Source organism: Mesoplodon bidens (genome assembly GCF_964165515.1).
Source record: "Mesoplodon bidens genome assembly, contig: HAP1_SCAFFOLD_118, whole genome shotgun sequence".
Taxonomy (NCBI): domain Eukaryota; kingdom Metazoa; phylum Chordata; class Mammalia; order Artiodactyla; family Ziphiidae; genus Mesoplodon; species Mesoplodon bidens.
The window spans coordinates 509,454-524,453 of NW_027671260.1; the positions used below are offsets into that span (position 1 = coordinate 509,454).

The 15,000-nt window shown below is 45.2% G+C and overlaps 1 long non-coding RNA gene and 1 pseudogene across 2 annotated transcripts in view; both read right to left on the reverse strand.

Moving 5' to 3' along the window:
* Nucleotides 1-3,760, reverse strand: part of LOC308611638 — an 87,569-nt gene extending 83,809 nt beyond the window's left edge. The window contains exons 1-3 of the long non-coding RNA XR_014014992.1: nt 3,706-3,760; nt 2,364-2,511; nt 752-816 (exon numbers count right to left, since the gene is read on the reverse strand). This is a non-coding gene — a long non-coding RNA (uncharacterized lncRNA). The remainder of the gene's footprint in view (nt 1-751; nt 817-2,363; nt 2,512-3,705) is intronic.
* The window catches only part of LOC308611648 (centrosomal protein of 78 kDa-like), a 400,758-nt pseudogene that overhangs the window by 371,591 nt on the left and 14,167 nt on the right, over nt 1-15,000 (reverse strand). The gene's annotated exons all lie outside the window — the stretch shown is intronic.

Consider the following 15,000-nt stretch of genomic DNA (forward strand, 5'->3'; position numbering starts at 1 on the left):
GCGACAGTGGTCTGAGGTGACGACTGGCAAATCTCCACTGCTTTGTATGCTGGATGCCAGGTCACCTCAACCGGATCAGGTTCCGTGGAGGGGCAGAACCAAGACCGCAGGCTGCACGATACAATTCAGCTGGGAAACAAGAATCTTTGCCAGAGACCTCACTGCATGGTGTGTAGCGCGACCCTCTGAGATTGTAAGAGACAAAGAGCGCAATTTACTGGAAGGGTGACAAGGCTGTTCTTCCAGATGATCCTCATTGCATCCCTCGACTGAGCACTGAAAACAATGTACCTATGTGACAACGGTGTTCTACTGAACAGACAACTTATATGCACTGAGTGCTCCCTGGACAGCACGCTCTCGGCTTACAGGAAGCACAAGGAAGGCACCAACGTCAACACGTTAGGGGCTGTCTCTCAGGAAGGCTCGCGGCCTACAGCGGAATCCTCAGGGAAACCTTTTAACGCTCGAGAACAAAAGTGATTTGGCAGGACCATATAAGTCAAGCAAGGGATGGTGTTTTGCCACAAATGTCAAGAACACGAGGCTTGTACTGTGGCTCTAAGAGGATCCTGGGATCTACACGTAGAACTTGCCAGAAACACTTGGTGCTGACCTGCTCCTCTACACTTTGTCTAACCACATCTTTTACCGACTCCTACTTTCCCATTTTAACTTTTGAACTATGCGCCTCCCAAGGTGTTATCACAAAAGAACAGCAGCAGGTAAATACGTAAACAGCAAAACTCACCAGAGGCTGACTCATTTTCCGCTGCTCTTGGAACAACGTGCAGGACTGTGACAGTGGAGGCGGACCTGGAGAAGGAAAACGCAGGCAGTGAAGCTACGACTGAAGCGGCTCGGGGTGCACGAGCACCCGCCCCGCGCTCCACAAGAGACACCTGTGGGAGACCCGTCCTTTCACCTTCAGAAGGGCCTGTGAGAATAAGGAGGGAGCAACCACCCTCAGGTCTGTAACTCCCACGTGACTCTGGTACCTGAGGGGATACTTTATTTTTCCATAGCGAGTGTACATTGAATCCTATTAAAATAAACCTCCGTCATTAAATATGAAATTAAAAAACGCTTATAGTTTATCTCTTCTCAGTCTGTTAACAACTTAGGTCAGAACATCCACAGGATACCCAGAATAAAGGGACACACTCAGGTGCGTTTCAGTCTTGCAATGATTTGTACAAACTTTACAAACTTAAGTGCGACGCTCGAAAACATCTTTTATTAAAGCTGACTTTAAGTGGACACAACACCTGCCCTAGGAGTTTGGAGTCCTGTGAGCGACCCCACGTGCACACCCGGTGAGGGTCTAGGACAAGTCATCTCCCTTCTCAGGCCCCATCGCTTCCTTCCTCACCCGAGGCAGCAGGACAGAAGCCCTGCAGACTCATCCTGCACCGATTACACTGGGCGACTCCACAGGGCACAACCCAGGGGGGCGGCGGACGCTTACATTACACAACCAAGGTGCTGACGCGCCTTGAGACACACGTGCGAGATGCCGAGACGGCGACAGGAGGGGGAGGACGAGGAGGAGGATCGGGGTTGGACGGAGGGGAGGACGCAGCACGTCCCGGCCGAGCCTGTGGACCCTGCTCCCCCAGGACACCCAGAGCTCACAAGTCCCAGGGGAGCCCCATCCGGAGCAGCCAGCCCTGTCCTCCAGCCCGGCCCCTCCACCTCCGGGAAGCGGTCAAACCCTCCAGGTGGCTCTACCGCGGGGCCCGGGGCGGACTACCCCAAGCCCTGCTCTTCAAGGGCCGCAGGCTCCACAACCAACTACAGGCCTGCAGACGCAACACCTACCCCGTCGGGACTCGCTCACCGGCCCCAGGCTCCCGAGGCTCCGGTCCGGGGGCTGCTCCTCGGGCGCGCTCCTCTCTCGGGGTCCCTCCGCTCCACCTCCCGAGACCACTGGGCCAGAGGAGCCGGCTCTGGGCCCACGTCCCTCCCGGGACCTCGCTTGGCCCCGTGCTGCACATGGTCGGGCACTGCACCGCTGCCGGCCGCCCGGCCACTCCGGCCCAAACGCGGGCTCCGCAGCTCGAGCTCGGAGGTCACAGTTCCAGCCTCCGCCCGGCCCACGCGAACCCTCGCCCGCACAGCCCGCTCCCGCGGGCTGCCGGCCGTCCCGGACAGCGTACCGCCCCGCAGGCCCCCGAAATGCTCGCCCGCAAGAGGCCAAGACGGGGGAACGACGGCCAGCGACGACCTGGGCACGCACAGGAAGCGAGGGCGGGGCGGCGACGGTGCGCGTGCGCCAACACGCACAAATCATGAGGCGCACCTGCGCAGGCGGACGCCCGAAGTCCGCCTGCCAAAGCCCGCCAGGAGCACGGGACAAGTACCCGGACTCCAGAAGCCTCCCAGAAGTCTCCGTGCCGTCAAGATAGTGAGCGTATGAAATGTCTCCTTCTCATCTGGCGCTCAAGTGCTGCTGTGCTGCGAGGGTGTGCCGCCTGGACCAGGGACTCCATTGCCCATTTGTCTTCACTCCTGTTAGGGATCAAGGAAAGGTGTGGCCTCAAGTGGGGGCTGTGTGATGGTCTCCAGGCTCCCTGGTCCTTTCCCGGCCCTGGGACATTTCGGGTTACATCTGAGATTCCCCCACCACCAGGAGAGGGGAAGGAGGGTATCATGTTCGCTTAACTGAAACGCTACAACTTTCATTCAAATCCTAGAATACAATAAATGCCCAGCCATGACACAAACTAATATTGCCCACGGAAGGAAAAGAAAATAGAAACTGTAGCTGTTTAGATTACACAACCAACGCATTAAAAACTGTACGAAAATCAGAACGTACACACAAACCGAAAACAGAAAACAGATACCTGGGCTCTTACCTCTTAAAGAGGATACTGTTTATGTTAGGTAAAAATATCATTTTTCAAAAATGGAATCAGAAGGGTAATGATTTATCACTATTTATCACTGGGGGTGAAATAATATAACTGTGTTCTTGGCCAACTGTTCCTTAAAAGCTGCTAGGGGAAAAGGTAAAAATAAAATCTCCAGGGACTTCCCTGGTGGTCCAATGGTGAAGACTCCTAGTTTCCACTGCAGGGGGCACGTGTTTGATTTCTGGTTGGGGAACTAAGATCCCGCATGCTGTGCAGCACAGTCTCATTAATTAATTAATTAACGAACACACAAAATAAAAATAAAAAATCTCTCGCCAACCGAGAAAATCCTCTCTACAAATGTAGAGAGAAAGAAAACGGTTTTACTGTTGAATAACCATTAAACCAGACTGTGCTGTGCACCCACAGGTGAACCACTAATGTTTGTGCAAATGAAATCAACCTCACCTTTTTTTTTTATAGCTCAGCAGATAAAATCTGTTGCATACAGGTTCTCAAGATAAACGGAACTTGCCTCATGGGAATAGACTTGACACCACCATAAAAATGGCATACATTCTTTTAGAGTACATCCTAAATTCACCTGGTCATCTCGGTGGTTGTCCATGCTAGTTAATACCCTTTATCCAAAGGAGAAAGACAACTTCTCCTATCTCTAGGACAAGCACGTACTTATAGCTCAGAGGAAAGTGCCTAACACCTAGCCTAAACTCCCCTGGTGACAGAGAGATAAAGAAGATAGCTCTCAGGTCCTTAACATAAACATTCCTGGGTTGTAATGCTGGCAAGAGACTGATTTAGCTTTTAAAAAGATTTAGATACTTACGAAAGGGACAGAGGAAGTATTTCTATTACAAGCGTCTTGAGGAAATCCTCTAAAAACGGAAATAAGAAGTGATGATTCATGCAAATGAATAAGCACCTAACCCATTCCTGATTTCCCCAGCTGAACTGCCACATTAAATGAATCCTGCACAAAATGTGTGCTTCTCCAAAACTGCTCTTGGAAGTGGCTGCTTAGAGCCACGAATGGTCTTTTCCAGTTCTTGCTGCTGCTGACTGTGGCCTCTGCCTGAATTCTCACCGATGAAATGCTGCTTGTGTGGGAACGACAGCGACCACACCTCCTCTGAGCCTGAGCCTGGCAAACCTCCAGGGCGCATTTCTCGCATTTTCCAAGTTCACCACGTAAGGACATCAGCTACACGGAGTACCTTGCTGGGAAGCGCCTTGGAAGGGCAGTGCGCCCATGAGCACGCCACCAGGCCTCCAGTTCTCACCTCACCCACGTGCACTGACCGTGTCTCAGCAGAAGACTGGGGTGGCCTGTGAACCCCAGCTGCTGTGCCCACCTCAACACCTCACTCTATCCCTCCAGCCCAGAGACATGCTGGGCTCCCCAGCCCCCTGCCCTGGACACTCTCTGGAAGTCTTTCTATTACAAGCTGCCTTGAGGAAATGCTCTAAAAAAGGGAATAAGAAGTACAGAGTCATCCCAATGAACAGGATGTCCAGCAGTGAGCTGATGTCTCTCACGACTCACCCCTCTCTCCAAAAGGTGAAAAACTGTCATTTCATACATTTCCCCCTTTTTAAAGTTGTTGAAGCTAGGAGGGTAAACCTGGACCCTGCGATTTCACGTTGACCAGAAGCAGCAATGGCGACCTTTTAGTTTGCTTTCATTAAGATCTCTTCATATATATGGAGATTTACAATATAAAGCTTTCTCTTTTTGTATCTGCATTTCTATTAAATACAGATATTTTCCCTACTTTGTCACTTATCTATTTTTATTGAAGTATACTTCGTTTACAATATTTCAGGTGTACAGCAAAGTGAATCAGTTACATGTATTTATGTAAGAATATATGTATTCTTTTTCAGGTTCTTTTTTCCATTATGGGTTATTACAAGATATTGAACATAGTTCCCTGGGCTATACAGTAGGTCCTTACTGTTTATCTATTTTACATATAAAAGTGTGTATCTGTCAATCCCTGTTCTTTCTCTTTTTAACTTAATTTTTTACTCTCACATTCTGTTATACAGACACTTAAAAAGATATTTTGTGTTCAAATCTTTCACTTTCACTTCATACTTTTCATCAGCTTGGACACTGTACTTGAAGAAGCCTTTCCCATCCTGCATTTCCTAAGTAGTTGCCTGTGTTTTCTCCTGTTTATTTTGGGTCTCTTAACATACCAATTTTATCAAGATAACTGGCACCCATCTTCAGGATTTGTAAAATCATTTTCCTCTTAAAGTCTCTCAACCATTGTTTTCAACACTAACACATCTACCACAACCAGGAAACGCACTGTTTAAGAAGAAAACTCAAGTTTGTAATCTAACAGAAAAGGACAGGCTCTTCTTTGAAGCTCAGCGACACGTCTTAATTTAAAGGCAGGGGAGGGACTTCCCTGGTGTTCCAGGGGTAAAGAATCCGCCTTCTAATACAGGGTACGTGGGTTCAAAGCCTGGGAACGCTGGTCCGGGAGCTAAGATCCCACACGCCACGGGGCAATTAAGCCCGCGTGCTGCAATTAGACACGATGCAGCCTAAGAGAGATAAATAATTTTTTACAAATAAAAATAAAAAAATAAAGGCAGGGGAAGCAGGAAAGTGACCGTCTCATGTGAATTCCTTCTTATTCAAAATACAGGTCGTAGCAGTTTACTTGGGCTGCGTCACAAAATACGACACACTGGCGGGCTTAAGCAACACAAATGCACTGTCCGACATTTACGCAGGCTGCAAGTCTGAGATCAAGGTGTCAGCAGGGTTGGTCCCCTCTGAGGGCTGTACGGGAGGATGTGCTCCAGGCTTCCTGGTGGAGAGGGCGGTTTCCTCACAAGCACATGCACTATGTATGTAGCAGGTAGGTGCCTGGGCTGAACTCCGATCCCAGGGCTGCTCATCCGCAGCAGCACCAGGCCGCTGGAGGGCTTGTCACGGACCCGTTGGCAGGAGGACTGCAGGCTGACACAGACGTCTGCTCAGCTGTGGACCCATGGCCCGGCCGCAGCCCTGCCAGAGGCTGCCTGGTTGAAATCCAGGTCACGGTTCACCTCCCTCCTGCTTATTGCATTCAACGATGCCTTGAAGACCCCCTACTGCACCAGCCTGGGTGGCACATCCCACCCAGTCATTTCCACATCAGAAGCATGTCCATTGAGAAGGTTAAAATTAGGCCCTGGCTCAGTGCTGTGGAATTAGAATCTGTGAGGCTGGGTCCAGGCATCTGTGTTGGAATATTTTCTCCACGGGACTCTCATGCCCAAAGGCTTGTATTGACAAAGCACTTCTGCTTCACCCCACTGATATTTCTGCACTAGAGCTACAGCCGTTGTTGTATTAAACTGCATCCGCAGGAGGAAGAGAGAGGAGGAGAGGCGACAGTTCTGCTGATCTCCAAACACGCTGTTACGGAACCACACTTGGGTCCACTCGCCCGCACGCACTAAAGCCCGTCTACGGACACGGGTCACGGTGAAGGAAAGTGCCGCGTTTACGGCAGGGCAACAAGCAAGGGGTCCAGGTACCTAGGGCTCAAAAGGCCCCCACTCCCCCGTGGCTTTCAGGGAAAGGTGTTGACAGATGGGGTGAGGCTGTTGGTGGGAATGTACACTGGTGCTGCCGCTATGCAGAACAGTGTGGAGGCTCCTCAAAACACTAAAGCTAGAGCTACCGTAGGACCCAGCAATCCCACTCCTGGGCATATACCCAGAGAAAACCATAATTCAAGAAGACACACGCACCCCAATATGTATAGCAGTACGATTTACAATAGCCAAGACATGGAAGCAACTTAAATGTCCATCGACAGAGGAATGGATAGGGAACATGTGGTACATATGTGTGATGGAATACTACTCAGCCATAAAAAAGAATGAGATTATGCCATGTGCGGCAACATGGATGGACCTAGAGATTATCAGACTAAGTGAAGGACGTCAGACAAAGACAAATACCATACGCTATCACTCCTGTGTGGAATCTAAAACAGTGATACGAATGAACTTCTGAACAAAACGGAAACAGACTCACAGACATAGAAAAAAAACTTATGTTTACCAAAGGGAAAAGGTGGGGGAGAGGGATAGATCAGGAGGTTGGGGCTAACATATGCACACAACTATATATAAAACAGGAAATCAACAAGGACCTCCTGTAGAGCACAGGGATCTCTACTCAATATTCTGTAGTAACCTAGGGAGTTCCCTGGTGGCCCAGAGGTTAGGATTCTGGTCTTTCACGGCCGTGGCCCGGGTTCAATCCCTGGTCAGGGAACTGAGATCCTACAAGCCACACAGCACCACGAAGAAAAAGCAAAATTCGGTAATAACCTAAATGGGAAAACAATCTGAAAAAGAATAGATACCTGTGTCCATATAACTGAATCACTTTGCTGTACACCGGAAACTAACACAACACTGTAAATCAACTATACTCCCAATATAAAATTTAAAAAATGTTTAAAGTGAATTACAAACGAGTGGGGTGAGGGAGAGGAGGTTGAGGGGTGTGTGGTCAGCTTGTGGACATTCTTCCGATTGGTTGGTGGTGAGGTAATCTGAGGTCAACATCATCAACCGGCTGGTTCCAGCTGGTCTGGGGTCTACGTGCTTGTGGGCAGCATGCAGTTACCTTCCTCCCCCCTGCTGGGGGCTTCAGTCTCTGCAAAACAGCTCCAAGGACGTGGCTCAGAACAGTATCTACAGCCCTTGAGGAGGAACTAAAGGTCCTTGACTTTGTTTAATGGCTACACTAGTATTATTTGGTCTTTGGGGACTCTTTTCCTTTCTTTTGGCACTTTCTCCCTTCTCTGATTAAATTGTTTGTTTCCAACTCATGGAAGGCTAGGAGGCTAAAATTTTCTAAAGACAAGAAGCACGCAGAAGACATGGGGAGAATCCGTCCCAGGAAGGCCCCACAAGGTCCTGCTCACTTACAACATCACATTCAATCTGGGCTGCTTACGCCATTTTTGGACAACATACCAACACATCTTAAGATGGGTCCCACCCGACTGTTGCACATTTGGACAAGGTGCAGTGGGGTGGGATTATGCAAATCCAGATCTGAAGACTAGATAAAGCAATCAGGGTATTTCACAGTATACAAGAGAAATTTTCATGGGGACAGAATACCAACCTTCTAATATTTGAAAGCCTGTTAGCCAAGAGGGAGAGTGAACTTCTGTTTTGTTATACAAGGACCCAATCAGCTGTGATGGTTGAAAGCATGATGAACGCAAATCTGAATTCATTTGCCTCCTAACAATGCAACGTCTACAGCAGAGGGACACAGGTCCTCAGGCAGCAGTGCTTTTCCCAGCAGTGCAGACCCTGAGGAGAGCCAGGCTGTGGCAGCTCTGGAGGACCTCAGACACTCTTTGCACGGCCTCTGAGACCTAGAACATCTCAGAAAGTCCACGAGTGCAAACCAAAGAGACACTCAGTCCCTGCACCTTGGATGAACTGATTTGACTCTACGTATGCATTGCTTGGGCTAATTAGAAATATGGAAGTGATCAGAAGACAGAATAAACCTCTGGGCACATCCTGAACAACAGAGATACTTCTCATCAAAGTCCAAACAATAATTCAAAAGCAAGATTCAGAGCCAAACTGTGGAAACAAACCAAGTGTTCCCTGACAGATGAATGGATCAAGAAAATGTAGTGTGTATATTCACACAACAGATATTATTCACCCACAAACAGGAAGGAAAGCTTCTAATTGATACAAAGACCATTTATGTATTTTTCAAAGATTGACATTTCTTTGTATGAACAGTGAAAATTTAACAATTCCACTTTTAAGAGGAAAGGTTAGTGTTTCTTTGTAGAAACAATTAAGTCTCAGCAGTAGAGGCATAAGCACACACGTGCACACAGAGTAAACAGAATAGCGCCCCGCTACCTCCCCGCAATCTGATCCCCCGATGAGCCCTGCTGATTCTCCCTCCAAATATAGAGAACCTGTTTACTTCTCTCCATCTTCTCAGACATCGTCTTCCTGGACTACCACGCCAAATTCCTAACCTTATCTGGGTCTCCCGACTTCCACTCTTACTGAATCCCCACCCCATCCATTTATGCAGCAGCCAAAATCAATTGTTCCTCTTTCAGTGCAAACTGGATCAGGACACCTCTCATTCACTGCTTTCCCACTGCACTTGGCAAACATCTGAACTTCTTCAGACCCACGGTTTTATTTCCTTCTCACTCACTGTGTACTGTCCACACTGGCTTTGGGGTCTAGGAAGGAAATTTTGACACAGGCTACCACACAGATGACACGCGAAGACATTAAGCTAAGTGGATAAGTCAGATACAAATGGACAAATGTTACATGATTCCACTTCTGTGAGGTCCCCAGATGGGTCAAATTCATAGAGACAGAAAGTGGAGTGGTGGGTGTCAGGGGCTGGGAGGGGGGTGGGGAGTCAGTGTTTAATGGGGACAGAGTTTCACTTGGACAGGATGAAAACATTCTGGAGATGGATGGTCGGGATGGTTGCACAACGAGAATTCTTGTTTTCCTTCCTTAAGATTTTTGTTTTACTTATTTTCGGCTGCGTTGGGTCTTCGTTGCTGGGCGCAGGCTTTCTCTAGTCGCGGCGAGCGGGGGCTACTCTTCGGTGCAGTGTGCAGGCTTCTCATTGAGGTGGCTTCTCTTTGCGGCAGAGCATGGGCCCTAGGCGCGTGGGCTCAGTAGTTGTGGCTCATGGGCTGAGGAGTTATGGCTTGCAGGCTCAGTAGTTGTGGTGCACGGGCGTTAGGTGCTCCGTGGTATGTGGGATCTTCCCGGACCAGGGCTCGAACCTGTGTCCCCTGCATCGGCAGGCGGATTCTTGACCACTGTGCCACCAGGGAAACCCAAGAAAAAAGCAAGACTCAGACCCCAAGGGGAGGAGTGGAAGTACGAGTTGGGAGGTTCAGAAGAAGCTTCCAGTGACACTGCACGACCCTGAGTTGGCTATTTTCTTCTCTGCATCTCGGCTACCATATACTTCCTACCCTCATAGAAAAATAACCTGTCTGGAATTGGAAATTTTTCCATTTAGTCTTTTTGTGCATGTGACATTTTTATTCAGAAAAATAATCTGTGATGAACTGGAGTTTTTTCCATTTAGTATTTTGTACATGTGACATTTTTATTCAGGTAGTGAAATCTCTGGGTCAACAGTGATACCACATTCTCAAGATTTTGATAAGTAGACTAGAACTTCTTAACTGGAATCAAGGGGCAGGCTTTGGATAATCCATGGACTTTGTGACATCCAAAGGTGCCCTTTGTGTGTGTGTGTGTGTGTGTGTGTGTGTGTGTGTTTGTAGACACCCTTTGAAGGGTGCGTGAGCACCTGTAGTTTTCTATGATTTTAGCTTCTCCAAATGGCTCTTGGACTCAAAGGTGCCTGAGGGGAGCGGACGTGTACTCCCCCAGTACAGAATTCTGAACGCAGTGTCAGTAAACATTCAGCCAAAGAGCTTTGCCAAATTGCGTGTTTTAACGTAACTTTTTAATCCACTGAGTCGATGTACCTGGGATCTTTTTTTACATACTTATCTCACTCTTTATTTATTTTTTTTTGGGGGGGGTACGCAGGCCTCTCACGGTTGTGGCCTCTCCTGTTGCGGAGCACAGGCTCCGGTCGCGCAGGCTCAGCGGCCATGGCTCATGGGCCCAGCCACTCCGCGGCATGTGGGATCTTCCCGAACCGGGGTACCAACCCGTGTCCCCTGCATCGGCAGGTGGACTCTCAACCACTGCACCACCACGGAAGCCATTATCTCACTCTTATAAGGCTGAAACGTTGCTGCTTCCCCTAAGTTTTCTTGTCCCTCTCCCCACTCTCCCACCAGGCCGTGGAAGAGGAATGGGAGGGAGAGGGAGAGTCCAGCAGGGAGAGGACAGTGCACCTGCTGGGAAGCGGTAAAGAGGGGTCCAGGGTGGGAGGGAGGGAGACACAAGAGGGAGGGGATATGGGAACAGGTGTATATGTATAACTGATTCGCTTTGTTATAAAGCAGAAACTAATACGCCATTGTGAATCAACTGTACTCCAATAAACTCATAAAAAAAATTAGAACTACCATATGACACAGCATTTTCATTCCTGGATATATATCGAAAAAAATAAAACCAAAAACATTAATTTGAAAAGATATATGCACCCTAATGTTCATGGCAGCATTATTTACAATTGACAACATATGGAAGCAAGCTAAGTGTTTATTAAGAGATGAATGGGTAAGGAAGATGTGATATATATATATATACAATGGAATACTACTTAGCTAAAAAAAAATTTTGTTTGAATTGAAATTGTATCAAGTATCTTTTCCGACCACAATGCTATGAGACTAGATATCAATTACAGGAAAAGAGCTGTAAAAAAATACAAACACATGGAGGCTAAAGAATACACTACTCAATAACGAAGTGATCACTGAAGAAATCAAAGAGGAAATTAAAAAATACCTAGAAACAAATGACAATGGAGACACGACGACCCAAAACCTACGGGATGCAGCAAAAGCAGTTCTAAGAGGGAAGTTTATAGCAATACAATCCTACCTTAAGAAACAGGAAACATCTCGAATAAACAACCTAACCTTGCACCTAAAGCAATTACAGAAAGAAGAACAAAAACATCCCAAAGTTAGCAGAAGGAAAGAAATCATAAAAATCAGATCAGAAATAAATGAAAAAGAAATGAAGGAAACGATAGCAAAGATCAATAAAACTAAAAGCTGGTTCTTTGAGAAGATAAACAAAATTGATAAACCATTAGCCAGACTCATCAAGAAAAAAAGGGAGAAGACTCAAATCAATAGAATTAGAAATGAAAAAGGAGAAGTAACAACTGACACTGCAGAAATACAAAAGATCAGGAGAGATTACTATAAGCAACTCTATGCCAATAAAATGGACAACCTGGAAGAAATGGACAAATTCTTAGAAATGCTCAACCTGCCAAGACTGAATCAGGAAGAAATAGAAAATATGAACAGACCAATCACAAGCACTGAAATTGAAACTGTGATAAAAAATCTTCCAACAAACAAAAGCCCAGGACCAGATGGCTTCACAGGCGAATTCTATCAAGCATTTAGAGAAGAGCTAACACCTATCCTTCTGAAACTCTTCCAAAATATAGCAGAGGGAGGAACACTCCCAAACTCATTCTACGAGGCCACCATCACCTTGATACCAAAACCAGACAAGGATGTCACAAAGAAAGAAAACTACAGGCCAATATCACTGATGAACATAGATGCAAAAATCCTCAACAAAATACTAGCAAACAGAATCCAACAGCACATTAAAAGGATCATACACCATGATCAAGTGGCGTTTATTCCAGGAATGCAAGGATTCTTCAATATATGCAAATCAATCAACGTGATACACCATATTAACAAATTGAAGGAGAAAAACCATATGATCATCTCAATAGATGCAGACAAAGCTTTCGACAAAATTCAACACCCATTTATGATAAAAACCCTGCAGAAAGTAGGCATAGAGGGAACTTTCCTCAACATAATAAAGGCCATATATGACAAACCCACAGCCAGCATCGTCCTCAATGGTGAAAAACTGAAAGCATTTCCACTAAGATCAGGAACAAGACAAGGTTGCCCACTCTCACCACTCTTATTCAACGTAGTTTTGGAAGTTATAGCCACAGCAATCAGAGAAGAAAAGGAAATAAAAGGAATCCAAATTGGAAAAGAAGAAGTAAAGCTGTCACTGTTTGCAGATGACATGATACTATGCATAGAGAATCCTAAAGATGCTACCAGAAAACTACTAGAGCTAATCAATGAATTTGGTAAAGTTGCAGGATACAAAATTAATGCACAGAAATCTCTGGCATTCCTATATACTAATGATGAAAAATCTGAAAGTGAAATCAAGGAAACACTCCCATTTACCATTGCAACAAAAAGAATAAAATATCTAGGAATAAACCTACCTAAGGAGACAAAAGACCTGTATGCAGAAAATTATAAGACACTGATGAAAGAAATTAAAGATGATACAAATAGATGGAGAGATGTACCATGTTCTTGGATTGGAAGAATCAACATTGTGAAAATGACTCTACTACCCAAAGCAATCTACAGATTCAATGCAATCCCTATCAAACTACCACTGGCATTTTTCACAGAACTAGAACAAAAAGTTTCACAATTTGTATGGAAACACAAAAGACCCCGAATAGCCAAAGCAATCTTGAGAACGAAAAACGGAGCTGGAGCAATCAGGCTCCCCGACTTCAGACTATACCACAAAGCTACAGTACTCAAGACAGTATGGTACTGGCACAAAAACAGAAAGATAGCTAGGTTCATTTTTTTTTTTTTTTTTTTTTTTTTTGCGGTAGGCGGGCCTCTCACTGTTGTGGCCTCTCCCCTTGCGGAGCACAGGCTCCGGACGCGCAGGCTCAGCAGCCATGGCTCACGGGCCTAGCCGCTCTGCGGCATGTGGGATTTTCCCAGACCGGGGCACGAACCCGTGTCCCCTGCACCGGCAGGCGGACTCTCAACCACTGCGCCACCAGGGAAGCCCTAGGTTCATTTTTAAATGGAAGATATACTCTAGATATTTAAATGTAGGGCATCTCTTCCTTTCAAATCTCAGAAAGAAAGGTGTGCTTCAGTTTCCCTGCAGAAAGCTCTAGTATCTTACCCCCTTTTGAAAGAGGAACTAATCCTTCTTTCTCTATTCTTCTTTGTCTTCTTCCCTTCATCAGCAATGAGCCTCTTTATCATTTTTGTCAGCCCAAAGAATAATTTTTCTCTTTCCAGGCCAGTCAAAAATTGTACACTACAAAGTAAACAGAAAGAGCTTTATTTATAAAAATAAAACAGCTATGGCATTAGTTCTTAAAGAGTATAAAACTTTGATCCCTCATTCCAACAAAAAGTCTTGTTAGCATTTAGGGTTCAATGAGAGGCAATAAACAAAAATGTTTTGGTGACTCATTTGACATCTTTACTAAAAGGTTTGAACTCATAATGGTGAATATCAGACATATTTGTGTTAGGCAATTAAAATTAAATTATATCTAGACGTATTTTAAATTACCATATTAACATTAACAAGTAATCTTAGAACTCATCTTGAAAGTAAAAGGTACTTTTATACTTTATAATGAAAAAATCAATAAAATGTGCCTTTATGAAGAGAAAATGTAATTATAATACCAATTAATGTTAACTGGTCACTTTTTTATTGAAGTAGAGTTGACATACAATATTATGTTAGTTTCAAGTGTTCAACATAGTGATCCAACATCTAAATACATTTGAATTGGTCACCATGATAAGTCTAGTAACCATATATCACCATACAAAATTATTACAGTATTATTGACTATATTCCTTATGCAGTAGATTGCATCCCCAAGACATTTATTTTATAACTGGAAATTTGTACCACTTAATCCCCTTCACCTATTTCTCTCAGTCCCCATCCCCCTTCCCCTCTAGTAATCACCAGTTTGTTCTCTGTATCTACAAGTTTGTTTCTCTTTTGTTTTCTTTGTTTTCTTTTTTAGATTTCACATATAAGTGAAATCATACAGTATTTGTTCTTCTCTGTCTTATTTCACTTAGCACACCTAGTACTCTAGGTCAATCCATGTTGTTGCAAGTGAAGATATTTCATTCTTTTTTAGGACTAAGTAATATTTCATTATATATGTGTGTATATATACACCACATCTTCTTTATCCATTCATCTATTTATGGACACTAGTTTCTTCCATATCTTGGCTAGTATAAGTAATGCTCCAATGAACAGAGGGGTGCATACATCCTTTCTTATTAGTGTCTTTGTTTTCTTTGGATAGATACTCAGAAGTTGAATTGTTGGATCATATGGTAATTCTATTTTTAACATTTAGGGGAACCTCTGTACTGTTTTCCATAGTGGCTGCACCAATTTACATTCCCACTAACAGTGCACAAGGGTTCCCTTTTGGATGATGGCCATTCTGACAGGTGTAAGGTGATATCTCACTGTGGTTTTGATTTGCATTTCCCAGATGATTAGTGATATTGAGCATCTTTTCATGTGTCTTTTGGTCATTTGTATGTAT